General features: G+C 43.7%; 1 pseudogene; it reads left to right on the forward strand.

Moving 5' to 3' along the window:
• Window positions 1-296: 296 nt before the first annotated feature.
• LOC126425636 (5S ribosomal RNA) lies at window positions 297-414 on the forward strand (annotated as a pseudogene).
• Window positions 415-13549: the final 13135 nt, after the last annotated feature.

Genomic DNA, 13549 nt, shown 5'->3' on the forward strand with positions numbered 1-13549 from the left:
GATGAAAATTATGATTAACTTTATTTAGTGCATGAAGTAAACGACAATATTTTGTTAGTCAGCATCAGAAAAGGTAACATTCTGCCTACATAAGAGCTTAGAAGCGCAGTTTAAATGTTGAAAACGCCATTATAGAATCAAAAAGAGGGCTGGATGACACAGCATGTAGAAAAACGGTATAACATGATATGCAGCCAATATAAACCATTTAATAAACAAAAAATTATGAGTCGACTTAGATAGAAAAAACAGCTACCGTTACGTAATAGAAACTTCTTGAACGGTATAAGGCCGTTGGCAACGGCCTTGCCGCAGTGGGTACACCGGTTCCCGTGAGATCACCGAAGTTAAGCGCTGTCGGACGTGGCCGGCACTTGGATGGGTGACCATCCGGGCCGCCATGCGCTGTTGCCATTTCTCGGGGTGCACTCAGCCTCGTGATGCCAATTGAGGAGCTAATCGACCGAATAGTAGCGGCTCCGGTCACAGAAAGCCATCATAACGACCGGGGGAGCGGTGTGCTGACCACACGCCCCTCCTATCCCGATCCTCAACTGAGGATGACACGGCGGTCGGATGGTCCCGGTGGGCCACTTGTGGCCTGAAGAGTGCTAAAATAAAGCCGTTACTTGATATTTGATCTCGTGTTCCTTCGGGCAGCTACCGAAATGTTTTTCTGTCTAAGTCAACCTCCGATGAAGACACACGTAGTAGTGCCGAAACCAGGTCAAAAGAATTAATCTTTGCGACCGAGGACTGTTATTGCTTTAATTTTAGTTTGTGAACGGTCACTGACCATGCAGCCATGCTTAAAATTTTAAGATCTCTACTGTAATCGGTGCGGTTAGATAGAGAAAGTGTATGAGGATATTAAAAGGGTAATGCAGTATGTAAAGGGGGACGAAAATCTAGTAGTCATGGGCGACTGGAATGCAGTTGTAGGGGAAGGAGTAGAAGTAAAGGAGAATATGGGCTTGGGACAAGGAATGAATGAGGAGAAAGACTAATTTAGTTCTGTAACAAGTTTCAGCTAGTAATAGCGAATACCCTGTTCAAGAATCACAAGAGGAGGACGTATACTTGGAAAAGACCGGGAGATACGGGAAGATTTCAGTTAGATAACATCATGGTCAGACAGAGATTCCGAAATCAGATACTGGATTGTAAGGCGTACCCAGGAGCAGATACAGACTCAGATCACAATATAGTAGTGATGAAGAGTAGGCTGAAGTTCAAGACATTAGTCAGGAAGAATCAATACGCAAAGAAGTGGGATACGGAAGTACTAAGGAATGACGAGATACGTTTGAAGTTCTCTAACGCTATAGATACAGCAATAAGGAATAGCGCAGTAGGCAGTACAGTTGAAGAGGAATGGACATCTCTAAAAAGGGCCATCACAGAAGTTGGGAAGGAAAACATAGGTACAAAGAAGGTAGCTGCGAAGAAACAATGGGTAACAGAAGAAATACTTCAGTTGATTGATGAAAGGAGGAAGTACAAACATGTTCCGGGAAAATCAGGAATACAGAAATAAAAGTCGCTGAGGAATGAAATAAATAGGAAGAGCAGGGAAGCTAAGAAGAAATGGCTGCAGGAAAAATGTGAAGACATCGAAAAAGATATGATTGTCGTAAGGACAGACTCAGCATACAGGAAAGTCAAAACAACCTTTGGTGACATTAAAAGCAACGGTGGTAACATTAAGAGTGCAACGGGAATTCCACTGTTAAATGCAGAGGAGAGAGCAGATAGGTGGAAAGAATACATTGAAAGCCTCTATGGGGGTGAAGATTTGTTTGATGTGATAGAAGAAGAAACAGGAGTCGATTTAGAAGAGATAGGGGATACAGTATTATAATCGGAATTTAAAAGAGCTTTGGAGGACTTACGGTCAAATAAGGCATAAGGGATAGATAACATTCAATCAGAATTTCTAAAATCATTGGGGAAAGTGACAACAAAACGAGTATTCACGTTAGTGTGTAGAATATATGAGTCTGGCGATATACCATCTGACTTTCGGAAAAGCATCATCCACACAATTCCGAAGACGGCAAGAGCTGACAAGTGCGAGAATTATCGCAACAATCAGCTTAACAGCTCATGCATCGAAGCTGCTTACAAGAATAATATACAGAAGAATGGAAAAGAAAATTGAGAATGCGCTAGGTGGCGATCAGTTTGGCTTTAGGAAAAGTAAAGGGACGAGAGAGGCAATTCTGACGTTACGGCTAATAATGGAAGAAAGGCTAAAGAAAAATCAAGACACTTTCATAGGATTTGTCGACCTGGAAAAAGCGTTCTACAATATAAAATGGTGCAAGCTGTTCGAAATTCTGAAAAAAGTAGGGGTAAGCTATAGGGAGAGACGGGTCATATACAATATGTACAACAACCAAGAGGGAATAATAAGGGTGGACGATCAAGAACGAAGTGCTCGTATTAAGAAGGGTGTAAGACAAGGATGTAGCCTTTCGCCCATACTCTTCAATCTGTACATCGAGGAAGCAATGATGGAAATAAAAGAAAGGTTCAGGAGTGGAATTAAAATACAAGGTGAAAGGATATCAATGACACGATTCGCTGATGACATTGCTATCCTGAGTGAAAGTGAAGAAGAATTAAATGATCTGCTGAACGGAATGAACAGTCTAATGAGTACACAGTATGGTTTGAGAGTAAATCGGAGAAAGACGAAGGTAATGAGAAGTAGTAGAAATGAGAACAGCGAGAAACTTAACATCAGGATTGATGGTCACGAAGTCAATGAAGTTAAGGAATTCTGCTAGCTAGGCAGTAAAATAACCAATGACGGACGGAGCAAGGAGGACATCAAAAGCAGACTCGCTATGGCAAAAAAGGCATTTCTGGCCAAGAGAAGTCTACTAATATCAAATACCGGCCTTAATTTGAGGAAGAAATTTCTGAGGATGTACGTCTGGAGTACAGCATTGTATGGTAGTGAAACATGGACTGTGGGAAAACCGGAACAGAAGAGAATCGAAGCATTTGAGATGTGGTGCTACAGACGAATGTTGAAAATTAGTTGGACTGATAAGGTAAGGAATTAGGAGGTTCTACGCAGAACCGGAGAGGAAAGGAATATGTGGAAAACACTGACAAGGAGAAGGGACAGGGTGATAGGACATCTGCTAAGACATGAGGGAATGACTTCCATGGTACTAGAGGGAGCTGTAGAGGGTAAAAACGGTAGAGGAAGACAGAGATTGGAATACGTCGAGCAAATAATTGAGGACGTAGGTTGCTAGTGCTACTCTAAGATGAAGAGGTTAGTACAGGAAAGGAATTCGTGGCGGGCCGCATCAAACCAGTCAGTAGACTGATGACAAAAAAAAAAAAAAATGGAAAAATCAGACACCTGGCCAACATTTTGAAATTCAGATATTTATTGTCGTAACCGACAATACGCTGTATGCATAAGGTAAACGGATGGGAGCGTACCATCAAGTGACTAGTGCATTTTGATTATTTCTGCTCACAATAGATGTGACTGCTGCTGTTGGCTACCCTCGGATCTACAGTTCTGTAAACTTCAATCGAAAACACATTAGATTCGTGTTTCCCAAATGTAGTAATAGTCTAACTCATTTACTTACGGTTGATGACAATCAACTGCAGTGGAGAACATTCTTGTTCAACATTAAAACGCATTGAACGTGAGTTAAGGAAGACCGTGCAAAGAGAACATCTAAACGACCTCACTGTAGTTAACGTAGAACGCAATTTGCCTAGAGACATTGGTTTGACTAGCGTTATCTCTAAATTTACTCAGATTAAACAGAGAAAACTTTTTTGTAAAGTATTGTAAAGTAATCGAAAATAATAATAATAATTGTTTTAGTTCATACCCTAAACTTGGAGGCCTAAAGCAAAGCAAGGGCCTCTTCTCGGCATTGCCTATGGGACCCGCGCTGGCTTCATTCAGCATTGAGATCTTCTCGAGACACAAACGTTCGGTCTTTCGTTATTGAATGTCATTAATTTTTTTTTTATCATCAGTCTTCTGACTGGTTTGATGCGGCCCGGCACGAATTTCTCTCCTGTGTCAACCTCTTCATCTCAGAGTAGCAACCTACGTCTTCAATCATTTGCTGGATGTATTCCAATCCCTGTCCTCCTCTACAGTTTTTACCCTCTACAGCTCCCTCTAGTCATTCCCTCATGTCTTAGCAGATGTCCTGTCATCCTGTCCCTTCTCCTTATCAGTGTTTTCTGTTGTGACTTGACAAGACAGCCAAGCCACTATGAGAGTAAGCCGAAGGCACGCGTTTAAGCTCACGCAGGCTGGCGTGAGGTCTGGAACAGTTAAAGGAATAGAGACTAGCAAAAAAGGTACGTAGCTTCTGGAATACTTAACTTTAATCCATAAATGGTGAACATCGGTCTGACGGTACATGCATCACAAGATAAATAGCAAATGATAATGGCGCCTTGCTAGGTCGTAGCAAATGACGTAGCTGAAGGCTATGCTAAACTGTCGTCCCTGCAAATGAAAGCGTATGTAGTCAGTGAACCATCGCTAGCAAAGTCGGCTGTACAACTGGGCGAGTGCTAGGGAGTCTCTCTAGTCCTGCCGTGTGGCGGCGCTCGGTCTGCAATCACTGACAGTGGCGACACGCGGGTCCGACGTATACTAACGGACCGCGGCCGATTTAAAGGCTACCACCCAGCAAGTGTGGTGTCTGGCGGTGACACCACATTTTCCACATATTCCTTTCCTCTCCGATTCTGCGTAGAACCCCCTCATTCCTTACCTTATCAGTCCACCTAATTTTCAACATTATTCTGTAGCACCACATCTCAAATGCTTTGATTCTCTTCTTTTCCGATTTTCCCACAGTCCATGTTTCATTTTCACACAATACTCTTCTCCAAACGTACAGTCTCAGAAATTTGTTCCTCAAATTAAGACCTATGTTCTTTTGGGAGGAATGCTCTTTTTGCCAGTGGTAATTTGCATTTTATTTCCTCCTTGCTCCGTCCGTCTTGAATATATTGTTACATATGGAGCAGAATTCCATAACTTCATCTGCTTCGTGACCATGTTTAGTTTCTCGCTCTTCTCATTTCTACTACTTCTCATAACCTTTGTTTTTCTTCAATTACTCTCAGTCCGTATCTGTACTCATTAGACTGTACATTCCCTTCAGCAGATCATGTAATTCGTCTTTACTTTCACTCAAGATAACAATGTCATCAGCGAATCGTATCATTGATACCCTTTCACCTTGAAGTTTAATTCCACTCCTGAACTTTTCTTTTATTTCCGTCATTGCTTCCTCAATGTACATATTGTACAGTAGGGGCGAAAGGCTACATCTTTGTCTTACACGCTTTTTAATACGAGCATTTCGTTCTTGGTCGTCCACTTTTATTATTTCCTCTTGCATGTTGTACATATTGTATATGACCCGTCTCTCCCTCTAGCGAACGCCCACTTTTTTTCAGAATTTCGAACATCTTGCACCATTTTACATTGTCGAACGCTATTTCCAGGTCGACAGATCCTATTAACATGTCCTGATTTTTCTGTAAAGGATCTAAAACATACCGTTACCTCTAAGCAATGAGCACGCTAGTGTTTGTTGACCAACAAATAGCTGCTACAGCTGTTGGGTAAGGGGGTGGGCAACTGCAGACAGATGGGGGCAGAGAATTGATTTGAGATATCAGCTGTCGCGATTGAAGCTGCTTTTCGATATCAGATTTGGTTTCCTAGTTTAGCCGTACGGAGTAGTTCTTGTATTATGGCCGACAATCGACGAAATAAAGGTTGTTTCTAGTGATAGTGGCAGTGCAGTAGCCAGAAATAGACGTTGCAACTCTCGTAGTAGACAAATCTATGTTTCGTTAGCAAACGTTATTTTCACGTTTGCCGCGCTCTCTGACTGAACTGTAAATACAAATCAGACTTTGGTTTCTATCCTGCCTCTTCTCTGTGATAAGCCCACGGCCTGCGTCATTTCAGCTCTCTGCAATGAGCAATAGCCGAACGGTTGGAAAGAGTCCATTGAAGGGGAGGACTCGTCTCGCCAGTTGATAGAAGGAAAACACTGGCGTCGTTAAGGAATACATGGGGGATGCAGAACTTAAAAGAGCTCTAGAAGACCTGAAATCGGCAAGGGCTGAAGGGATGGATAACATTCCGACGTGTATTTCTAAAATCGTTGAGGGAAGTGGCAACAAAATGATTATTCACGTTGGTGTGTAGAACATAAGAGACTGACGACGTACCATGAAAAATACCATCCACACAATTCCGAAGGTAGCAAGGGTAGATTGGTGGGAGAATTATTGTACAATCAGATTAACTGCTAATGGATCCAAGTTGCTCTCAAGAAAAATGTAGCCTACAAAGAACGGAAAAGAAAACTGAGGATCTCTCGAATGAAAATCACTTTGGCTACTGTAAGATAAAGGTGCCCGAGAGGCAGTTCTGATTGTGCACTTGATAATGGAAGTATGGGTGACGAACTCAAAATTACACTCGTAGGATTTGTCGATCTAGAAAAAGCGTTCGACAGTGTGAAATGGTGCAACATGTTCGAAATGCTGGGAAAATTAGAAGTAAACTTCAGAGAAAGACTGGTAATATACAGTATGAACAGGAATCAAGACTGGAGAATAAGCCTGGAAGATGAAGAACGAAGTGCTTGGATCATGAAGGGTGTAAGGCCCCTACTGTTCAATGAGAAGCAATGCTGGGAAGAAACACAAAATTCAGGATTAATGGACATCAATGATAACATTCGCTGATGACATTGCTGTCCAAAATGAAAGTGGAGAAGAATATTACAGAAACAGTTGAATGCAACGAACAGTGTGCTCAGTACAGAATATGGATTTCTTAATCCAGGAAAAAGAAGTCGCAGAAATGAGAATAGCGAGAAAGTTAGCATCAAAATTGGTGGTCACGAAATAGACGAAACTAAGGAATTCTGCTACCTTGAAAGCAAAATAATCCATGACGCACCAAGCAAGGAAGAAATAAAAAGGGATTAGTACGGGCAAAAAGGGCATTCCTGGCCAATAGGAGTCTATACTATTAGGTGGACTGATAAAGTAAGGAACCTTACCGTACACTACGGCGTCATCAGCAAACATCCGGAGATTGCTGGCCACCTGTGAACCAAGTCGCTTATGTGTACATAGTAGGCCTTGAAGATTCGTGGAAACTTGCTACTCATCGGTCCCTAGGATTACACACTGCTTGACTTAACTTTAACTCACGCTAAGAACAACATACACAAACATACCCGGGGGAGGTCTTGAACCTCCGACGAGGGGAGCCGCGCGAACCGTGGCAAGGCGCCCCAGACCGCGCGGCTACCCCGCGCGGCTATGCGTATACAGAAAAACAGCGGTCCTACCACAGTTCCATGGGGCACTCCTACCTATACCCTTTTCTCTGACGAACACTCTCCTCCCTATATTCAAATATTCGCTTACTGGCCATTACAATTGCTACACCACGAGGATGACGTGCTACAAACGCGAAATTTAACCGACAGGAATAAAATGCTATGATGTGCAAAGGATTAGCTTTTCAGAGCATTCACACAGGGTCGGCGCCGGTGGCGACACCTACAACGTGCTGACATGAGGAAAGTTTCCAACCGATTTCTCATACACAAACAGCAGTTGCCAGGTGAAACGTTGTTGTGATGCCTCGTGTAAGGAGGAGAAATGCGTGCCACCACGTTTCCGACTTTGATAAAGGTCGGATTGTAGCCTATCGCGATTGCGGTTTATCGTATCGCGACATTGCTGCTCGCGTTAGCAGAATATGGAATCGGTGGGTTCAGGAGGGCAATACGGAAAGCCGTGCTGGATTCCAACGGCCTCGTATCACTAGCAGTCGAGAAGACAGGCATCTTATCCGCATGGCTGTAACGAATCGTGCAGCCACGTCTCGATCCCTGAGCCAACAGATGGGGACGTTTGCAAGACAACAACCATTTGCACGAACAGTTGGACGACGTTTGCAGCAGCATGGACTATCAGCTCAGAGACCATGGCTGCCGTTACCCTTGACGCTGCGTCACAGACAGGAGCGCCTGTGATGGTGTACTCAACGACGAACCTGGGTGTACGAATGACAAAACGTCATTTTTTCGGATGAATCCAGGTTCTGTTTACAGCATCATGATGTTCGCATCCGTGTTTGGCGACATCGCGGTGAACGCACATTGCAAGCGTGTATTCGTCATCGCCATACTGGCGTATCACTCGGCGTGATGGAATGGGGTGCCCTTGGTTACACGTGTTTGTCACCTCTTGTTCGCATTGACGGTACTTTGAACAGTGGACGTTACATTTCAAATGTGTTACGACCCGTGGCTCTACCCTTAATTCTATCCCTGCGAAAACCTACATTTCAGCAGGATAATGCACGACCGTATGTTGCAGGTCCTGTACAGGCCTTTCTGGATACAGAAAATGTTCGACTACTGCTCTGGCCAGCACATTCTCCAGATCTCTCACCAATTGAAGACGCCTGGTCAATGGTGGCCGAGCAACTGGCTCGTCACAATACACCAATCACTACTCTTGATGAACTGTGGTATTGTGTTGAAGCTGCATGGGCAGCTGTACCTGTACACGCCATCCAAGCTCTGTTTGACTCAATGCCCCGGCGTATCAAGGCCGTTATTACGGCCAGAGGTGGTTGTTCTGGGCACTGATTTCTCAGGATCTATGCAACCAAATTGCGTGAAAATGTAATCACATATCAGTTCTAGTAAAATATATTTGTACAATGAATACCCGTTTATCATCTGCTTTTCTTCTTGGTGTAGCAATTTTAATGGCCAGTAGTGTATAAAGGTTCTGTCAGAAACTATGAAACCAGCACATATTCCGTTTCAGAGTGAAAACTCAATCGAGATTAAACAGAATACGAACAAAGACCAAAAGTACTCAGCGATAAGAGGCGTGAGCCGTCCCTGGTGGCCGTGCGGTTCTAGGCGCTGCAGTCCTGAACCGCGGGACTGCTACGGTCGCAGGTTCGAATCCTGCCTTGGGTATGGATGTGTGTGATGTCCTTAGGTTAGTTAGGTTTAAGTAGTTCTAAGTTCTAGGGGACTGATGACCCTAGAAGATAAGTCCCATAGTGCTCAGAGCCATTCGAACCATTTTTTAAGAGGCGTGACTTCTGGATAAACAATGCTGCTGTCAAATGTGGAAAACCAAGATTCAAATCATTCATGCTTTGTTCGTGAGAAACCAGATGGAAAAGACCGAAACGAAATGAGACACGTGTCGTCAGCGTGGAAGGCGCGTGAATAAACGAGGCAGATGAGATCTCACTGAGTTATCCGCTGGGAAAGAGAAACCTGTCTTGTCTGCTATCACGTCTTCTCCGTCACGTGAGTGACTTGAAAGGCAAGCGGCTATGAATGGGATTCCCACACCGACCATATGACGTGGCCACTTGGCGTTCGCTTCATGAATGTGTGCGACAAGTTATCGTATCTGCGTGGAATGTCAAATATAAACAACGATTTGTCATTAGTTTATCGTTTGTCACAGCGAGAAAAATATCAGTTACGTACTGACTTCAGAAAGTAAATTACGCGTGTCTTCTCGCGCTGACAGCATTGCGCAAGAAGAGTGTCTCAGTGTCAGAAGAGGGTACGTGTTCCAGGTTTCGTGCAGCCACCGTCCCGCTGCGGTAATGGTGAAAGGGCGCAGTGGCTGGAAACGTAGAACAAAGCTGAAGCACAGGTTCATCGTGAAAATCTGGTCTGGTGGTGTAGGGCATGCCGCGTGCACTCGTAGCGAAATAGTGCCAACAATTTGGCCATGGCCTTACAGACGTGGCTGGTGGTGGTAGGGAAGGAAGACCACCCATATGGACCACAGATGTCAACGTCTCCACGGAATCGAGGAACTGATTCGCGACAGTCGCTTGTTTTAGTAAAAGCTAACATATTAGCAATTGGAAGTAATCTACCTTTGTAAAATGGTTCAAATGGCTCTGAGCACTATGGGACTTAACTTCTGAGGTCATCAGTCGCCCAGAACTTAGAACTACTTAAACCTAACTAACCTAAGGACATCATACACATCCATGCCCGAGGCAGGATTCGAACCTGCGACGTACCGGTCGCGCGGTTCCAGACTGTAGCGCCTAGAACCGCTCGGCCACTCCGGCCGGCACAGAGGTTGGAATCACGTATCTGGCATATAACTGAGAACGTAGGTCGCAAGTGCTACTCTGAGATGAAAATGTTGCCACAGGAGATTAGTTGCTCAAAGAACAAAACTTCTGTTGACTAGGAACACACTTCGCCTGTGTTACTCGGCTTCGTCCGTCATGGGTTATTCCTTAACTTCGTAACCACAAATTTTGATGTTAAGTTTCTCTCTATTCTGATTTCTGCTACTTGACGTTACTTGTATGTTTACCCACTGTACTCTCAGTCCCTATTATGTACTCATTAGACTGTTCGTTCCTTTCTACAGATCCTGTAATTTCTCGTCACCTTCACTGAGGACAAAAATGTCATCAGCGAATCTTATCACTGATATCCTTTCACCTTAAATTTTTAGTCCCACTCGTGAAACTTTGTTTTATTTTCGTCGTTGCTTCTTCGGGGCATAGATTTTTTAAATAACAGATGAAACAGACAATTAAATTAATGATGAAACCATCTTGGACGACGAGAGCTTATGAATGCTTGTCACCGCCATGACTGGACGCGGGAAAACCAAGTTCTGGTGACACGTGCAGTATGAGTGACTCTCAAACGGCTTACGTGATGAATGGCATGGGCGGAGTCTCCAAGAGCGAACCGCTCTTCATTTTTTATCTGACTAGCAGGTGGATCTTCTTTGTCACTTTGTGAAGGGGTGTGACTAGGATAACGCGAGCAGTGAACTCCACACTCTCGTATCATTATCTCCTCGTATGATACAAATCAGTAAATACACTAATAGATACACTCAAAGAAGATCAATTGCCTATACAGGATGTTACAGAAAAGAATCCTTTAATCGTGAAAGGCGTAAATAATTACAGAAGTATTTGATGGAGCACTCAGTGCACTACATCTTCATCTTCACGTTTTATTCCTGTCTAACGATGTTAGTTCCTGATGTTCCCGCTAGATGGCACTCAAGAATGAGTTATTTCAACAGTCGTCATGGAGTCATATAACGTTGCAGAACGTGTGAGGTGTTGTTTATGGTTTTATGAATCCAAATTCGCTACTACAGATCAGATATAATTCAAGTAATCTCCTCAGGGACAAATTGTTATCGCTTGGTACAATCGTTTCACCGAAACTGGCTCTGTAACACATGTTGCTGTGGTCTTCAGTCTTGAGACTGATTTCATGCAGCTCTCCATGCTACTCTATCCTGTGCATCTAACAGTACTTACTGCAAACTACATCCTTCTGAATCTGCTTACTGTATCCAACTCTTGGTCTACCTCTACCATTTTTACCCTCCACGCTGCCCTCCAATGCTAAATTGGTGATCCCTTGATGCGTCAGAACATGTCCCACTGACCGGTCCCTGCTTTTTGTCAACTTGTGCCACAAACTGCTCTTCTCCCCAATTCTATTCAATACTTCATCATTAGTTATGTTAGGACAATGGTGATGTAAAAAAGTAATCAGCACTCCGAACTTAAGTTACACTTCTTTTTTATTACTTTTGTTGCAACATCACTTCACAATATAAAACATACTTGAAAATATCTTCCTCACTGTTGAAGTTCACATTTTATAAACTGACTACAATTTGCGTCTTTTCAACATGACAATCAAGACTCTCTAATAACCGCTTACGCGCCCAAAATTCAGAGTTACAAATACATCAAAGATCATAGTGACAAAAGAAGGAAACACATAAGAATAATATCATTGCAATATAAAAATATCGATGTATCAAAGTATCTGTACATTAATGAAACCAAATCTTACTCTGAGTAATTCGATTTTCCTCTCTAATTGCATGCAGTGAAAAGTTGCTATTCCTTCACATGCGGACTTCCCACGCAGCGTCTCTCGTCACCCGGGTGGTCCGGTGACAGGCGAGTAGTGCTGATCTTGAAAGGGTTAAGCCGACGGGTGTGAGAGAGTCGAGTGGATGCTGTCCAGACGCCGACATTGTCGTAAGAGTGGTGGCGAGACGCCCACAGGGGCCTGATGGAGCGGCTGGGCTAGAGGTTCCGTTACTTTGCAGAAACTTAGTGAAAACACTTTCTGGTGGGCTACCAGCGAGGCGTAGGAATGACTTGTGTTCCCAGGCAGTCTTGGCGAGCAAATTCCCGCGTTTTCTGCAAAATCATAACTGTGATTGGCTTGCTCAGGGGATAGCTCCATGACGTAGCAAAATCGGCGCAGAAATTGGCGCCAAGTATCTCCATTGGTGGAATGGTAGTGCATCGGCAATAGAGTGGAATTTTCCGCCGGTTTTCGAGTTGCTGATTGGAACGTTTAACCACGGCCACTGTCGTGGGGCCAGGAATGTTCGGCTTGTACGGGTGCTCTTGAGAGGGTCGGCTCTCGCCTTTCGGTCGGAGTAAGTTACAAGACTGAGCTCTCGCTGCTCTGGACAGCCTGCCTTCCGTAGGCTGTCTAATATACTTTCATTTAATTGTAACTGTTTGACGAAGTTGCTGAAGTTTCGACTTCAACGTAACTTTCCGAGCCCAGTTGGCAATTGAGCGTTCTGCGTACAAGTGGCCTATGTTGTCCGTCTTGAGCAGTTTTGGCTAAAGTTGACTGTATCGGAGTTACTGTGTGACTTCGCTTGTTAAAATCAATCACTGTACCGTCAGTGATTGTGTGGCAAGCCTTCTTCATCTCCCTCAGAGGCGTATTTGTGTTGCTAGGAAGTCTTTAGTCTGGAACAACAAGACCAGGAGAATTTGTTTCGGGCTATTCTCACGACATTATCATCACCACGATGGGACGTCGAAGCAACCAGCCATCGCCTCTGGTATGCCAGGTCGTGTCCTTGCAGTTAAGAAGACAGCTTGGTAATGTATGTCCGCAGCACAGGCAAATCAGGGAATTTTGCTCTGTGACAATCAGAGCTCAGCAGAGCGCGCCTGTTCGTCTTTTCTAACTTTGTTCGGTCTTGGGTGTTCATTGTCTGAGTTATTACTACTGTAGCAGAAATTAATGTTGGGTTGGCTGGGTGTTTCTCTTAAGATTTGAGTTGCAAGGAACTGGCTAAACGTACCACTTCGTCATAAATGTCACAATCTAGTTTATGGACAACTTCGCCTCCACAGCATTTATTTGAGTATCCAATTTGATGTATTGTAAATGTTTCGTGTGTTTTCTTTATTATTTTGAGTTTAGTCATAATAAATCAAATTGTTATTCTGGACAGAACTTTCATTCTGTCAATCGGTAGAGCAACCCTTTCATTTCTCACTATGTTAATGAAACTTTCCTCAATTTCTATCCAATTAAATTATTGCAGGTGCCAAACTCTTTTCTACTCCACTTGCAGAGTCGATTACACTCAGTTTGCGTTTCTTCTTAATCCATGTGCAACAGCA

This window comes from Schistocerca serialis, chromosome 10 (genome assembly GCF_023864345.2).
Source record: "Schistocerca serialis cubense isolate TAMUIC-IGC-003099 chromosome 10, iqSchSeri2.2, whole genome shotgun sequence".
NCBI lineage: Eukaryota > Metazoa > Arthropoda > Insecta > Orthoptera > Acrididae > Schistocerca > Schistocerca serialis.